Source organism: Eschscholzia californica, unplaced genomic scaffold (genome assembly GCF_041429995.1).
Source record: "Eschscholzia californica isolate CP2 unplaced genomic scaffold, dmEscCali1.0.p SCAF_1, whole genome shotgun sequence".
Classification (NCBI taxonomy): Eukaryota; Viridiplantae; Streptophyta; class Magnoliopsida; order Ranunculales; family Papaveraceae; genus Eschscholzia; species Eschscholzia californica.
This window is the reverse complement of record NW_028238198.1, coordinates 501,087-518,759: the sequence shown is the minus strand read 5'-3', so window position 1 is coordinate 518,759 and position 17,673 is coordinate 501,087.

Below are 17,673 nucleotides of genomic sequence, written 5' to 3'. Positions count from 1 at the left end.
GTTCATTAGCTCGATTTCTTCTCTCTCATTTTCAATTTCAGCTTTTTAAATTTTCATCTCTCTCTTCTCAGAAGGAACATTTGTGAGAAGTTTGATAGGTTTTCGACCGGGAAGACGAAATCAATGTTATACTTAAAACTGTTGAAATATAAAACTAATGTGTAGTCATAGCAACAATTGAGGAGAATTTTGATAAATTTTCCGTTAGTAAGATGTAACAGATGATGTACTCAAACTCTTTGAAAGATGAAATTATGTGTAATATAATTCTTTGGTAGTTTTGTGTTGACCTACAATGCAATCTGACGAACTAGTACCTCCGATCTGTTACCTTCATGAAGTTTTTTTCCTTTCGAGAATAAAACCACTTCCATTGAACGAGAAGCTTAAACTGAAATTCATGGGGTTGTTTATATATTTTTTTTTAGTGAGTGATTCTTCCGTCTATATGATATTATTTAAGATCAAAGTAAGAATTTCTTGTTCATCAAAAAAAAAAAGTAAGAATTTCTCACTTTTGCATGATTTTCACTATCAAAACATTGATAAAAAAAAAAGTTTCAACAATTTGAATATATGTTTTCACAGGCGAAAAAACTTGAAGTTGAGAGTAATGGCAAAAAAAACTTGAAGTTGAGAGTGTAGTTAACAGAAGAATTCTTAGTTTTGCGATTGGAGGAAGATTTTGGTTTTTTTTTTTTTTACAAACTTGACCAATATCGACTTCTAGTTTTGGTGAACTTAAAAACCTTACATTTTGATCTAAATCAATCCTTAGTTTTGGAACAGTCAAATCCCTCCAGGGGCGGCCCAGGCCCAAAGCAGCCAAAGCAGCTGCTTTGGGCCCCATTTGGAAAAGGGCCCCAACACTCGTTTTACTTAAAGGCACCCCCACATGAAAAAAAGATTTAGAGAAGAGATATTGCTTTTAGATTGACCGGTGAACCCAAACCTTATTTACCCAAACAATTTTTCACGGATAAAGTTGCTGACCTACCTAACTAGGTAAACACCTAATTGGCTAATTACAATTGAAAAAGGAAACACCTAGATCTATACATACTTTCTTATTTTACTTTATTCAACTAAAATAATCTAAAGACCAAACCTAATCACATTCCTTTCAACAAAAATAACCTAATCATATTCAATTACTTCCTCTTTGCCTCTCGTTTACTCTTTCACTGTGTTCTCTCTTCTCTCTCAGCTTCTTTCTTTCTCTTATCTTCTTTGTTTGTTCAATTTTAGTGTCTTATGCTCTCTCTCTATCTCTTCCACTTTTTTCTGTTCTTATCAGTTTTGTTTTGTGAGAGTTAATCTAAAATATTAGTTTAGGATTAATACAGGTTTCTAGACTGTATCATCGACTTAGTAGTGACTATATTATATTTTTGTATGATCTTTGCCTATTATACATGTTATGTACTTCTTAATATTTTTGACGCATAATTAGTAATTTTGCTTTTCAAAAAGCAAGAAGAATGTTTAAACCTATTTAGTCAATTTCTATATGTGAATTTGGTGCACTTCTTATAAACTATATAGTTCACATTTATTATTTTTTAGTATGCTTTTCGTACTTGTTACGACAAAAAAATAGTCTTTTATAGTTACTATATAAAAGGCCCCCAAATTTCAGTTCGCTTTAGGCCCCAAAACTAGTAGGGCCGGCCCTGAATCCCTCAAAGAGAGATTTCAACCTTGAAAAAGATATTTGGCCTTCGAGTGGAATTTGGAGAAAAAGAAAGAGAAAAAGGAGGCAATAGAACAATTAAAGAATCTCAAACTTAAAAGAGAGCTGAAAATAATTCCACACACAAAAAAATGATCTATTAACCAAAAATATAATGTTAAATCTCTAGTCTAGTGCAGAGAGAAAGAGAATTGAGTGAGGAAGGAGAATCTGATGGCTACAAAAAGGAAATCTATGTGTTTTATTTGCTGAATTATGTGGAAAGAGGGCGCCTCTAGCAATATGGGTTGCGCCCATAGAACTTTTTAAGGAGGTAAGCTCATCACTCTATTTTGAAGCTGCCACATGTACTACTAACTCTCACTAATTTGGTTATAGAAATATTAAGCTAGATTTGGTTTTCCTCGTTAATACTAAATCTAAACAATATGAAGTATAAGATATTTTGGATTCTATTTTTGGGATTCTCTCATTCACAAATCTCTAATTCATCTAATACTTGTCATTAAATCCTTTAGTAAGCAATCCTACTACTTCTATAAATACATAATCATTATTTCATTACATTCACCAATTTCACTATCAACACCAACATAACCTTCCCTTACAAGGTTAATTAAATCAGACATGACTATGATTCTATGAAGTTTGAGCTTTTCTTTGTCTTCCTTGTGCTCCTCTTGTTCATTGATGCAGGTAATATAGTCGTGTTTATATTCGTGTTGGTTTATCTAAAGACTATAGTAGTTGTAATGTAATGTGTGATTGTTTGTAGGTGTACAAGCTGCTAACTATAAAACGTCAGACGTATCAATAACTCAGAGGAGTATATTAAGAAGACCAAAAAATGGGCAATACCAATACAAAGTTACCCAATAATGCAAATTGTCTAGTCAAAGGTGGATATGCACTCTTCCCAGGATATAAGATCGGTTTCTATTATTGGGCTCCGCAACAACGTTCTTTAACCCCGTTAACTTCAGAAGTTAGATATTTGCCTCTTGTTTAATATAAATATATGTTGTACTTGTTTCCAACTTAAACATGAATAAAAGCTACAAGTAAAAGTATATTTTATATCACATTTGTTGATTTACTTATCGGGTTAATTCCCTTTTAGCCCCCATAATGCTAACCAACTCGCCAAAATGCCCATCACCCCCTCCCCCTAAATAAATCTATGGTCATGGTCGGTGACCGGCAAATGGTGACCCGTAGACAACAAAAGTAAATGACAGAGGATACGGACGTAAAGAGTTTGAATAAAATGATCAACAAAATTAAATCAACAAATATGACTGAAATATTAGTTATAATATATCATATTAATATGTTGTACTGATTTGCAACCTAAAAATGAATATCTTTCAACAAAAAAAAAAAAAAAAAAAACCTAAAAATGAATATAAGTTGTAAGTAAAGGAATTAATATATCATTATTGAATTTTGTCTGATGTGACTTACTTGTTACAACCAAGATTTTATGTCATAGAGTTTATTAGTAAAACACATAACACAAATTTTTTATGTACAATCAATAAGATGATTCATCATCAACAGGTTATATGGACTTATTATTAGTGAAACACATAACACAAATTTATGAAATTACTTTTCATGATTGTCTTCATATTTACTTCATTGACAATTAATTGCTTTTACTTTCACTCTTATTCCAAATTAAAAGCATACTAATGTTTTCTTCTTCTTTTCTAATACAGGTACCACCATCTCATGTATGGCGTTTCTTCTCCTTGTACGCAAATGCCTTCATTTTTTTTCTCTAATATAATTCATTAAAGTTAAGTTTTATGATTCCTATTATTAGTTGTTCTCATACTTATATTTATATTTATTGTTTGATTATTTTCCAAAACTTGAAATGTAACCTCATTATTTTTTTCCATGTTGTATTTTTTGTTGTTTGTTACCATGGTTGTCTATCGGAACTCCCATTTGAAACACGTACAGAAACAGATACTCCCTGCACCCTCGACAAAAAACTGTTCCAAGTGCTCCATCTACGATATTCATGGTGTGTTTTGTTGTTTTTAGAGCATTCATGGTTATTTGGATTTAATGTTGCAAAGTTATGATTTCATTTGTTTAAATATTAATTTGTTATGTCTATTCCATTTTGAATTTCTTTTGTTGAATCATCTGAGATTATCAAATAGAATATTGAATCCTTAGGTTCATCGAAATCTAAAGTGAGTATCTATAAGGTTGGAGTAAAGAGAGTTCAGTTTTTCTGTTTCTTTAATTATTTATTAATCAAGCAAAATCTTATTGGATGTTTGAAGTGTTAGAAAGAAGAAAGACAGTGGTGGACTGGTGGGTGTGACATTTGCCGTGTGGGTGTGACATTTTCCCTTTATGTGTGGCTTTTGCACACATAAAGGGAAAATGGGATTAACATACTGCACTGTTTAGGGGGTTAGTTGACTGTTACTGACTTCGTTAAAATTTGTGTGCATAAGTTGTTATGTTTGCTTCCCTTTATTTTTTTGAAGAGTTCAAAGATTCACTTTTTTTTTCACATGTCATGTGTTGTGCAGGAGGAATTTCTATTGTAACAAACATGGAGGAAACATGTGGTTCACTTTCTTGACAATATCTTTAACATCTTCATACTTGAGCAGATAGATTTAAATTTTCTGCTATTTCAATATTCGACAAGAACTTTCTTAGTTTTGTACCATGAACTGATTGATGAACACATAACAATGAAGACTATAGGAGATACATTTATTTCTAGAGGAACATGTCTTTGAAAAATTCTTGTAATTTTTGGCTCTCCTGTTGATTCTAGATTATATCTGTTTGTGTTTGTTTCAGATTCAGTCTTTCATTTCGAATGGAGAGTTGTTCATGGTCTGTGAAAATGGTGTATGAAAATGGTATGTTTTCATTTTTATAAAACAGTCATTTTTTACTTTGACATAACTACGGGTTGTATCCTAACACTATATATCTCTCTAATTCTTCTCTAAATTTTTCATTTTCATAATTATTTTACAATTTTAGTAATTCTTTATAATCAATTCAAACTTCTATTAATAATAATTTCTTTAAATATACTTCTTTTCACCATCGTGCCGGAGGCACGGGCTATATCCTAGTTACTATAAATACATAATCATTAGTATTTCATTACATTCACTAATTTCACTATCAAGGCCAACAGAACCTTCCCTTACAAGGTCAAATCAGACCTGGCTATGAAGTTTAAGCTTTTCTTTGTCTTCTTTGTGCTCCTCTTGTTCATTGGTGCAGGTAATATAGTCTTGTTCATATTTGTACGTATTGGTTTATCTATAGACTATAGTAGTTGTAGAAGCTGCTAACTGTAAAACGTCAGACATATCAATAATTCAGAGAAGGATATTAAGAAGATCAAAATGTAGGGATTTACACCCTTCTACTAGTGTTTATAGCGGAAATATGACATCTAATGTCTACACTAGTATTCCCAGGATCACATGCAAAACTAGTAATTAATCTAATGGAGATAGTAGATTACCTTAATCGCTTTTCCCTCGAACTAGTTGAATTGATTGAAGAAGACCAAGAGCTTCAAGTGTAGCTCCTCTACTTGGGACACGAGCAATCAATTTGATCTCCCACCTTGTTGTATAGCTAGCACACCAATGGTGGTTGGAAGAAGAACTCCTTTCTTCTTGACTAGATAGATAGTTAATGGGAATTAGCTCACTTTCTCCTCTCTACTTTAGAGTAAGAAAGCTTAGAGAGAAATTCCACACCTTATTCTCTGCCCTAAGAGTGTTTATATAGAACCCTAATAAGAATCCACCTCCTTTTAGGTTTCCTAAAACACCCTTTAGAATAAGATTTAGGGAAATAGTCGAAAATAGCAACTATTGGTATTTTCTCAATTCCCTAAGGAGGAGGTGCCCAAACACCACGAAAATTGGCAGATATAATTTTTATTATATCAGCAACTAACCCTCCAAAATTCAGCCCAATCCGAGTCCTAGAAGTACCCGAACCGGTCTAGGCCCAAAAACCCTGTTTTTGGCCTTTTTGTACTATCTTTGCCTAATTCCTTTTTAGGCCTATGAGATATGTTTATGGGACACTCCCATGATTATATCTCACTCCCACTAGTCATATCCTAGATCAATTTGTCACTCTTATGTGTAACCCGTTGTAGGATCCGATCGAAGTTAGCCGCGAATTACTTCGTAATTCGACGATCGTAGTTGGTCTCTAGCTACAACTCTACGATCCCTAAATCAATCGGACTTGATGATCTTCCACATCAATTGTCCTATCCGACAATTTGTTCGCATTGTCACCTTGGTCGAAGGACATCTCCTTCAACTCCTTCAGACTCCCACTTGGACTTAGAACAAGTGCAATGCCTCGATTCCCGTGTCAATTTAGTATCCCATCTGATACGTCACGTCATTCAGACTTTCTTGATATCCGAGTACAACTGTAAAAGACAAACGATTAACTTTAATCCGTTTGAGCGCGGCCACGCATTTTCAGTTGCTACTCATCAAGTGGCCTTGAGACACTTTGTACCTAATGTGATTAGGGTGACACAATCCATTCTTGCGCTCCCACTTAACTTCATGTCTATCCTGTCCTTCCCAGTATCCGTCTTTATAACCTCCTTTTACGGCGCGGCGTTTAACGGAACCAAAGTCAGGCATTCCTTACATAAGATGAGTGGAGCACTCATGTTTTGAGGAATCTCTCCAATTGTCTTTATGAGAAGTATTGACGTTCATCACGAATGATGTACTTCTCATTTGAGGGTTATCCAGTGTATAAACCTTTTACACACCCACGTAGTCGAATAGAATATACTATTCATATTCTTCCAAAGAGAATGTTATACGATTGCTTGCAAATGGCTTTTGACCTTCTCTTGTATGAGTCAACATTGGGATTGGGTATTCTAGTGACCTTCCTTTTGAATCTGAGAATTATTCTCGGATTCATTCTTCCATTCTAGGAAGTGGATCAGCACCTCCCTTAGGTGTGATTCAATGTTGAAATCGTTTGTGTCATCTTAAAACTACATAAAGAAATGGCAAAGTTTTAAAACTCGTTATCGTTTTTGAAAAACATTAGTTTTCCCACATTATTCAATAAAAATCGTCCCCGATTGAATAAGTGATTCCAAGACCCCAGTTCTTCGAAGTAAAGCGGACGAAGGCCCTACCCTTTGACTCCGTCGTTCCGGGTGAGTGAATTCCTTCACTGATCATACCTTATGACTCTTGGTTAATAGATTTCATTAATGAATGACTAATCTATCCTTTTGCCTCGAGTATCCAAGACTCTCTTGCTGATCTCGTTGAGTAGAACCATTTAGACGTGTAGGCCTCTTCTATAGACCTACTCGCATTGTCCCAAGGTAGAGGAGGTACTCTGCGAAGGCCGACCCACCTTCCTCGAACAAGGGCGCAACGAGTGTCTTAATCTGGATAGGCGATTACTCAAGATTACTTTTGGGGACTTTTACGCTAGTCTGGCGTTTGTTATAGTGAACTATTTAGCCTAACTAACATCCACGACATAAAGCGTAAATAAGTAAGTAAATGCGCGCGAGAAAGTAAATCAAGCAGACATGGATCCTAGTATGGCCCCTAACCTAGAAGATCTAATCACCCTTGGTTTTCTTCTTGTTTCGCCTTTTGGTTCGTCTTAGATCGCCATCTTTGAACCTCCATTGATTTCTCCTACTCGCCTTTGGATTTCATCCTCGAGTTTCTTCAATGGACTCATAGACCCTAAACTCTAATTACAAGACTCTAACGATTCGCAGATCGTATAAACTTGAAATTAAAATTAATTACAAAGTATGCACCCATCAGTGCTTAAAACAAGAATAAAGAAATAAATCTATGGCCATACTAGTTTCCCGCATTCACATCGCATGCAATCATATAATATATCAAGGCTAAGAATTATATATGCATGATTATATATCTTGGGAGATACTTTTGTTGACATCACATGTCACATTACGGACCTTAAGTCTAAATTCGAAGAATTCTACTAATGGTGCTTTCCGGTTTTATCTTTTATGACTTCTAAACTCATCTTTAAGAAAAACTCCGTTTTGGGCTCGAGAAAGCCCGGGTCAATTTCGGAAAAAATATTGGTTCGATTCTTAATGATTTCATAAATCAATTTAAAGAGAAATCCGTTTTGGGCTATTGGATGGCCCGGATTGATTTTGGAATTATTTGGTTGGAATCGGAAAATAATTTTTGGCAAAAACTCCCACTCGAATGATGATCCCTTTTCGTGGTCCGAAAAGCCTCGAAAAAGCCCGGGACAAGTCCTAGACAAGTCCCGGCCCAAGCCCAAAAAGGGCTCGGACAAGGTCCGGACATAGCACGGCCCATAGGGCCGGCATGTCCTGGCCGAGGCCTATCAAGGCCTGGTCTCGTCCTGGCCGGAGCCAGGACGCTAGTCCATGTACCAGACGCGTTCTAGACGTGTCTGGTACTGGACCGGACCAGCACTAGGTGTCTCGGACTAGTCCGAGACACCCAGAACCTCCCAGACGCGTCTCCAAGACGCGTCTGGTCGAGTGCTCTGGACGCGTCCTAGACGCGTCCAGGAAGCTCCTTCGCAGCTGCTGGTCGCGTCTTAGACGCGACCTGGACGCGTCTTAGACGCGTCCTTAGTAGCTGCTCTGGACGCGTCTTCAAGACGCGTCCAGAAGCTTCTGTCGCAGCTGCTGGTCGCGTCTTCAAGACGCGTCTCAGCAGCTGCTCTGGACGCGTCCAGAGGACGCATCCAGGAGCTTCTGGTCCGGCCAAGAAGCTTCCTGGCCGGACACTAGGGTTTTTCAAAACCCTAGTTTCCAAAAAGAAATTTTTTTTTTCTTATGCAACTTTAAGTTGCTATTCTCCAATTTTAAAACTTTTCTTAAATTTTTGAAATTCCTTTTAGAACACTTCTAAAATTTTTCAAAACTTTTAGAAACTTTTTAAATTTTTCCAAATTTGTTTTGAGAGTTTCCCAAACTCAAAACTACTCTTTTTAGAACACTTCTAAAAATTCCAAATCTTTGTTTTTCAAAAGTTTCCAAAATTTAAAAAACAACTCTTAATCAAACCAATTTTGGATCAAAATCTAGGTTTTTGAAATTTTTCAAAGAACAATTTTGAAATCAATTTGAAAAATCTTTGAATCCAATTCATAATTAATCAAATTTTATGTTTAAAACCTTTTTAAATATAACTATCAACATAATCAAGCATGGATTAGTTTGAAATTCAATGAAATTGAGTCTTTTAAAACACTTTTAATCATCAATTTGATTCTCAATTTGAAAATTTATTGAATCCCATCAAATTATGAGTTTAAAATACTTTTAAAAACATCTTTTAAAATACTTTTATAAACTCAATTTTCAAACTATTAAGCATATGAATTAGTTCGATTCTTAGCAAAAACTAGTTAATGGTAAGAGGCTCTGACGCCACTGTAGGGATTTACACCCTTCTACTAGTGTTTATAGCGGAAATATGACATCTAATGTCTACACTAGTATTCCCAGGATCACATGCAAAACTAGTAATTAATCTAATGGAGATAGTAGATTACCTTAATCGCTTTTCCCTCGAACTAGTTGAATTGATTGAAGAAGACCAAGAGCTTCAAGTGTAGCTCCTCTACTTGGGACACGAGCAATCAATTTGATCTCCCACCTTGTTGTATAGCTAGCACACCAATGGTGGTTGGAAGAAAAACTCCTTTCTTCTTGACTAGATAGATAGTTAATGGGAATTAGCTCACTTTCTCCTCTCTACTTGATGTGGTAGAGTAAGAAATCTTAGAGAGAAATTCCACACCTTATTCTCTGCCCTAAGAGTGTTTATATAGAACCCTAATAAGAATCCACCTCCTTTTAGGTTTCCTAAAACACCCTTTAGAATAAGATTTAGGGAAATAGTCGAAAATAGCAACTATTGGTATTTTCTCAATTCCCTAAGGAGGAGGTTCCCAAACACCACGAAAATTGGCATATATAATGTTTATTATATCAGCAACTAACCCTCCAAAATTCAGCCCAATCCGAGTCCTAGAAGTACCCGAACCGGTCTAGGCCCAAAAACTCTGTTTTTGGCCTTTTTGTACTATCTTTGCCTAATTCCTTTTTAGGCCTATGAGATATGTTTATGGGACACTCCCATGATTATATCTCACTCCCACTAGTCATATCCTAGATCAATTTGTCACTCTTATGTGTAACCCGTTGTAGGATCCGATCGAAGTTAGCCGCGAATTACTTCGTAATTCGACGATCGTAGTTGGTCTCTAGCTACAACTCTACGATCCCTAAATCAATCGGACTTGATGATCTTCCACATCAATTGTCCTATCCGACAATTTGTTCGCATTGTCACCTTGGTCGAAGGACATCTCCTTCAACTCCTTCACAAAAAATGGGCAACGCCAATGCAAAGTTGAAGTGACAAATAATTGTGAATGTACTCGGTACAACTTTCTAGCTCGGTGTCCTGGATTTGCGAATAATACATTTTACGATCGTAGATATATTGCTCCCCAAGGACCTAATAATGCAAATTGTCTAATCAACCGTGGGTATGCACTCTTCACAGGATATAAGATCGGTTTCTATTATTGGGCTCCACAACAACGTTCTTTAACTCCGTTAACTTCAGAAGTTAGATGTTTGCCTCCTGTTTAATATAAATATATGTTGTACTTGTTTCCAACTTAAACATGAATAAAAGCTGCAAGTAAAAGTATACTTTGTATCACACTTGTTGATTTACTTATCGGGTTAATTCCCTTTTAGCCCCATAAAGCTAACCAACTCACCAACTTATCGGGTTACTTATCTGGGGGAAAACCTACAAGGAGCTCGGAAACTTCTCTGGCGGTCAAGACAGTCAAATTGTCCTTGTAGTTTGAATAATTGAAAGATCCTTGGACTTTTAGGATGTTCGTGTGTGTGTTCAATGCGAATTGAATGTAGAGTCAACCTGAATTCAATGTGTAGTGATCGTAAATTGAATGTGAAGTCAACATGAATTGAATGTGCATTCATTGTAAATTGAATGTTCCTTTTTCGGGGTGATTTGATTACCTTTTATTGGTTGCTTTTGTCTACTGTTGATAGACGGTAATCTTAAGACGGTTGAGATCCACCGTGTTGGATTTTGACTAATATTTCGTAGTTTAGGGATATTAAAATTCCTCTTTGAATCATCTTGTATCTTGGATTAATAGAAGTTATCCTTATTCAAAGATTCTTGGTAGATTTGGTTTCCAAGATGATAGATCTTTAGGAGATGTTTCCTCCTTAGAAGACTCTCGAAGCCCAAGTTAATTAAATACTTAAGATTTTGACCGACTGAGGTCTTTGATCAGATTCGAAATTAAGTCGGTAAGTGTTAGGCACGCTTCAACCCCCGTGCTTCTGGATTAAGGTATCGATTCCGCTGATATGGAGTCCCTCGTCTTCTCATAAATCTCAGAGCAGACCTGGTTGTATTTGAAGTAGGGTTGAGGCGCCTAACACGATCATGTTGACGCCCGAATTCCGACCTTGAATATCAGACCTCTACGAATTCAGCTGGCCTGTCGCTGTTACGAGTTAACCCCTTAGACTTTTGATTTTCGTATGTCAATGGATGATCATTTTTCGAATCATCAGTATCAACTCATATAAAGAATACAATGACCCTTGACATGTGGAGTCATGTAAAACTAATTAGTGTTTACTTGATATTGTGTGAGAAGGAAAAAGAAACCCATATTAATTTGAATAACCTATAGGCAAGCTATCTCCTCCAGGACTCTCTCATATCTACTTTTGTCTTTAACCGACAACATCTCTACCAGGGTCGACCCTAACATTTGAGAGGCCCTAAATAGTGCATGCGAGAAAACATAAATGAAATTTTAATAATGCTTAGAGGATGACTTGAACCCTTGCTCAAGTTTTAAACACCTAACCACTAAGTTACAACTTGATTTATGTCTAAAATTTGTTTAAAACATAATAATTATTTTCAAAAATAACATACAAAAATCGAAAATAGGAGACCCTTATAGGGTTGGGGCCCAAAGTGACCGCTTTGGTTGCTTTGGGCCCAGGTCGCGCCTGATCTCTACCACCACCTCCACTGCCACAGTTATCACCATATTTCACTCTTCCTCAATCATGCTCCCAACACCATTGAGGGATTTTATTTCAGGAACAAGCGACAATGGTCATTCTAAAGTCCTATTTATTTATTGTCAACTGATTTTGAGTTCAATGGTTACAAAAGGTATTATAGTATTAAGCTGAAGACTACACATTGCAGGTCTAAGACCACACGTACTTCACGTCACTCAAAGAAACACGTGTTAGGCTTAAAAGTACCACATGAAAGAAAGTTGAGAATAGTTACACATTAGAAAAGAGTGATCTAGTAACCAAAAATGTAATTTATAGATTGTTTCCACTTATTGTCAATTAATTTTGAGTTCACGACAAAGTTATAAGAAATTTTAGATCGAGTGCAGACAAGGGCAGAGCCAGCTACAGACTGCCCCTGGTTGTAGTAAGGGGTCAATCTAGAATTAGTAAGACGTAGACCAATGTAAAAGCATGACGCCAGCCTTAGCGAGATGGTCACTGCTTTATATAATCCTGGCTCCGCCCTTGAGGGTAGAGAGTCGGAAATTGTCCACTACCATCTTCATTTTTTTTAATATATATTTAATTTAAGTATGCATATACTCCTAATTTGTTTGGGTTTTAAACCTTTCCAATTTTTAAATCCTCACCTGTTTATTCATGGAGAATATTATAGATTACATTGAGGTGATCATTAAGATTTGTTTCATTCACATGGATAGTAGTTACAGATTTCCTGGTTTCTTTAATCAACTTATCTGCTTTCTGATTCCCTTGCCTTCCAAGGAAATTGCACAAAATGAAAATTTATGTGTTTTATTTGTGGAATTGCACAAACTCTCCAAGCCTATCAATCTACTTTGAAGCTGCCAGATTTAGTTTTCCTCATTAAAACGTATCAAGTACAAGATATTTTGGATGTCTTTTTGGATTCTCTCATTCACAAACATCTAATGCATAAACAATTTGCCATTAAATCCTTTAAATAAGCAAATCCTTCAATTTCTATAAATATGATCAAGATTTCATTACATTCACCAATTTCAGTATCAAGACTAACAAAACCCCTTGCTTTCAAAGTTAGATAAGATATGACGATGGCGGTTAAGCTCTTCATTGCCTTCCTTGTGGTCCTCTTATTCATCGATGAAGGTAATATAGTACTCTTCATATACGAGTTGGTTTATTTGTAGTAGTTGTTCGATTAACTCAACTATTTTTCAGAAAGACTGTTTTTTCATAGATATTGTGGTCGTATTGGAGTATAATATAACACAATTGTTTTTTGGGTGTCAAAAAATATTAGAGGTGCATCTTGTAACAAGTACTCCTAATGCATATTGGTATTAACATAAATATAACAAAAAGTAAGCAATGTGTGTAGGTGCGGAGGCTGCTAACTGTAAAACGTCAGATGTAGCAATAACTCAAAGAAGGATACTAAGAAGACCACAAAACGGACGTAGCCAATACAAAGTGGAAGTGACGAACAATTGTGAATGTACTCAATACAACTTTGTAGCTAGTTGTCCTGGATTTGCGAATAATACATCTTATGACACGAGATATATTGCTCCTCAAGGACCTGACAATGCAAATTGTCTCATCAACAATGGATATGGACTATTTACGGGATATACGATTGGTTTCTATTATTGGGCTCCACGACAACGTTCCCTAACTCCGTTAACTTCGGAAGTGAGATGTTTACCTCCTATTTAATATATATATATATATATATATATATATATATATATATAATATAACATATATGTAGCAATTGTTTCCGACCTAAGTATAAATAAAAGTTATAAGTGAAATTATACCCTGGATCGTGGTTATTGAATTATTTATCTTGTTGATGTGGATGTTTGGTCTAACGTCTAGAAAATGGGATTTAATAGTACATAAGTGTGTGAGAATAGTTTCACATGAGAGAAGGGCTATCGGCAACCAAGAATATAATGTTTAGGTCATCTCCACTCATTATGAATTGGTTTTTGAGTTGGATGACTACAAACTTAACATGGTATTAAAGCTAGGCCCACACGTGATAGGCTTAAAAACCACACGTGCTCCACGTCACCGGAAAAAAAAAACGTGTTACGCTAATCATGCCACACGTGAAGGGGTGTGTGAGAATAGTCCTACATGAGAGAAGAGCTACCTAGCAACTAAAATACAATGTCTAGGTTCTCTCTACTCATTGCCAATTGGTTTTGATTTGGATGACCACAAACTTAACAAAATCTAATCGTAACACAAAATCCATAAACATATTTTTATACATATCTATACCTTCACTAAACAATTAATACATAATACATCACTAATACTTTTGTATCTTTGTGTAAAAGAAAAATGAGGAATTCAAAATATTGGAATAAGCCAATAGAACTATTGGACATTGTAAGCATATCGATCTACTTCCAAGCTGCCAAATGTACCAACTTAGAAAATTTAGCCACATTTAGATTTTCTCATTAAAACTAAATCTAAACACCAAGTATAAGATATTTTGGGTTCTCTCTTTTTGGATTCTCTCATTCACAAACATCTAATATACTCCGTACTTAAGATCTCTCATCAAATCCTTCAAATAAGAAATCCTTCAATTTCTATAAATATAATTATGATTTTATTACATTCACTATCAAAACTAACAAAACACTAGTTTAGAGCATCTCCAATGCAAGACTCAATCTTAAAATCTTAAGTGCCACTTATGACTTTAGAGTTTTTTTTAGAATAAAAATCTCCAATGAAAAACTTAATTGAGATCTTAAGATGATGTGGAAGCATTAAGATTTAAGATATCTCAACCAGAAACTCTATTTTTGAGATCTCTTTTAAGAGTCTTAAGTGTCCTAGTCATCAAATTTAATTTTTGGACCAACAGAAAGTTTTTCTTTCTCAATCACTTTTTCCTATTAAATGTATGCGTGACATGTGTATCTATTAGAGTATTTTAGAGTGTTGCATTGGAGAAGGACTTGAAATAGAGACACTCAAGTTAGCCACATAGGAAAGAGAATCTCAATTGAGACTCAACACATAAGCTAATTAGAGTTTTTTTGGAGTTTTGCATTGGAGATGCTCTTACAAGGTTAAATCAACATGTCACATGACATTTAAGCTACTCTTTGTCGTCCTTGTGGTCATCTTATTCATTGATGCAGGTAATATAGTATTGTTCACATACGAGTTGATTTATTTGTCGTAGTTTTCTTATATTAACCCAAGCGTTTTCATAAAGACTGTTTTTAGATATTGTGGTCATATTGGATATAATTTAACAAAAATGTTTTTGTTCTGGTGTTGTAGATGTTAGAGGTGCATCTTGTAACAAATACTCGCATACTATTGTTAACCGAATGTAACAGAAGTAAATAACATATTTGTAGGTGTAGAAGCTGCTAACTGTAAAACGTCAGATGTATCAATAACTCAGGGAAGGATATTAAGAAGATCAAAAGATGGGCGTCGCCAATACAAAGTTGAAGTGACAAAAATTGTGAATATACTCAATATAACTTTGTAGCTCGATGTCCTGGATTTGTGAATAATACATTTTGCGATACTAGATACATTGCTCCTCAAGGACCTGATAGTGCAAATTGTCTAATCAAACGTGGATATGCACTCTTCACAGGATATAAGATCGGTTCCTATTATTGGGCTCCACAATAACGTTCTTTAACTCCATTAACTTCTGAAGTTAGATGTTTGCCTCGGGTTAATTCCCTTTTAGCCCCATAAAGCTACCCATAAAGCTAACCAACTCATCTAATCCCCCCCCCCCCCCCCCCCCTCCCCCCAGGAAATTAAGAAAAAGATAAAATAAATTAGTGGTCTTGTTGGGCGACCGGCAAATTTTGGTGATCGGTGGATAACAAAAGAAAATGACAAAGGATAAGGACCCAAAGAGTTTGAATGAAAGGGTAAAAAAAAAGGTTAACTCAACAGTTAAATTATAAGACTAAATTATTAAGTTATAATATATCATTATTAATATCTATTATATAAAACAGAAGGGAAAACGATGACTCGGACAAACATCCTTATTTAATTATGCATATTGTCTAGAAGCCCTTCTCAAAATTTAAAATATAGTCTTTCGTAGAAATAAAGTTACCTATTTAAAAAACAATAATCGTTTCCTTCTTATAAATAAAATAACTAACTTAAGAAAAAAAAGAAACAAAATAAATTTCAAGGGTTAAAAAAAGAAATTAAAATCTCTCTCTTTTAATAAAATAATAACTATTGGAAACAAAAAAAATAATAACTAATAAAATTCTCTCTCTCTCAATAAAATGATAGCTAATAAATTTCGTAACACTTGATTGATACAAGTGTCCGTGCCCTAGGGCACGGGATATACCCTAGTGTTGTACTAATTTGCAACAAAAAAATGAATAAAAGTTAAGTAAAGGAATTAATGTATCATTATTGAATTATGTATCTAGTTGATGAGGTATGGTTGTGACTTACTTGTTGCAACCTAGATTGAATATCAGGCAATGGCGAATCTAGAATTGTAACTGAGGTGGGGCTAAATCCTTCGACAACTTCTTTTATTTATAACTGAAGTATTTTTTTTTTGTAGTAATTTTAGCGTGCAATTTGTAGTAAGCTTAATTCTAATGTTCTCAACGACATTTTGTGACTGTTCACACAAATAACACATTTCCACTGTAAATGAGATTAATATCTACCATTGGATCGTGAAGACATCAACCACATCTACCATTAGACGATGAAGACTTAACATAATATTATTTATATATCTTTTAAATATATTATTTTCTATTGTATTTATAAAAGATATATAGTAGTATTGAGAGGATATCTTAATTAGTCTTCTTACCTAATTGAGTGACTGTGAGACTCTATATATTTCGGTTGTAATCAACAACTGTAATGGAATAAAAATTATCTCTTCTCTCTAATTCTATAATGGTATCTAGAGCCTACAAACTCTAACGAGTGTTGAATTAGATCTTAGTGAGCTTCCGCAAAACCGGCGGCGGTAGACTATCAATGACTACCGTCCGTCGTAGTATTGTCTTTTAATCTTTTTTTTTACTGATTTCTAAATTTGTGTTGTTTTTTCAATCATCTAAAAAAAATGATAATAAACTTCTTGATCTAGAATTGTTCCTACTTTTTCATAGTAGTAGAATGTTTAAGATCTAAAGGAGAAAGAGAGAACAAGTTTTCGACGTCTTACATTACAAAGTTACTCCTTCCGTGCAAGTGTCGACAATTTGATCTCGTCTGTCAACTAAATTCATAAAGATTTATGAACATCAAAACTTTGATTACTCCTAACTACCTTAATCCTTCCTTTCTCAAATCTCTCATTTTTTACTTTATCTTCCTGCTCTCTAGAGGACGCGTGAATTCAATTTTCAATGATTGATCTTAATAGAGGTAAATTGAATTCTTCCAAATTTTTCTTTCTCTTCAATCTCATTACAGTAACTGGCTTCTTTTCTACAGTTACAATTTTCTTGGATCTTCATATTATCTCTTTTACTAATCCATAGCATTCTATCTCTTTCGTGGGTTTTCAACGACCTCACTGCTTTCTCGCTGAAATCCCCTTTCTCTCATTTTTTTTTAGAAAATAAAATAAATAGAATTTGATTAATCCATATAACTTTATCTCTCTCGTGGGGTTTTCAACGACCTCATTGCTTTCTAGCTGAAATCCTCGTTCTCTCTCATTTTCTCAACAAAACAAACTTGACTAAGACTTTCTGAACTCAAGGCCTAGCTCATATTTTCTATTTATTTTCTTCTAATTCGATTTTCTTTCTAAAAC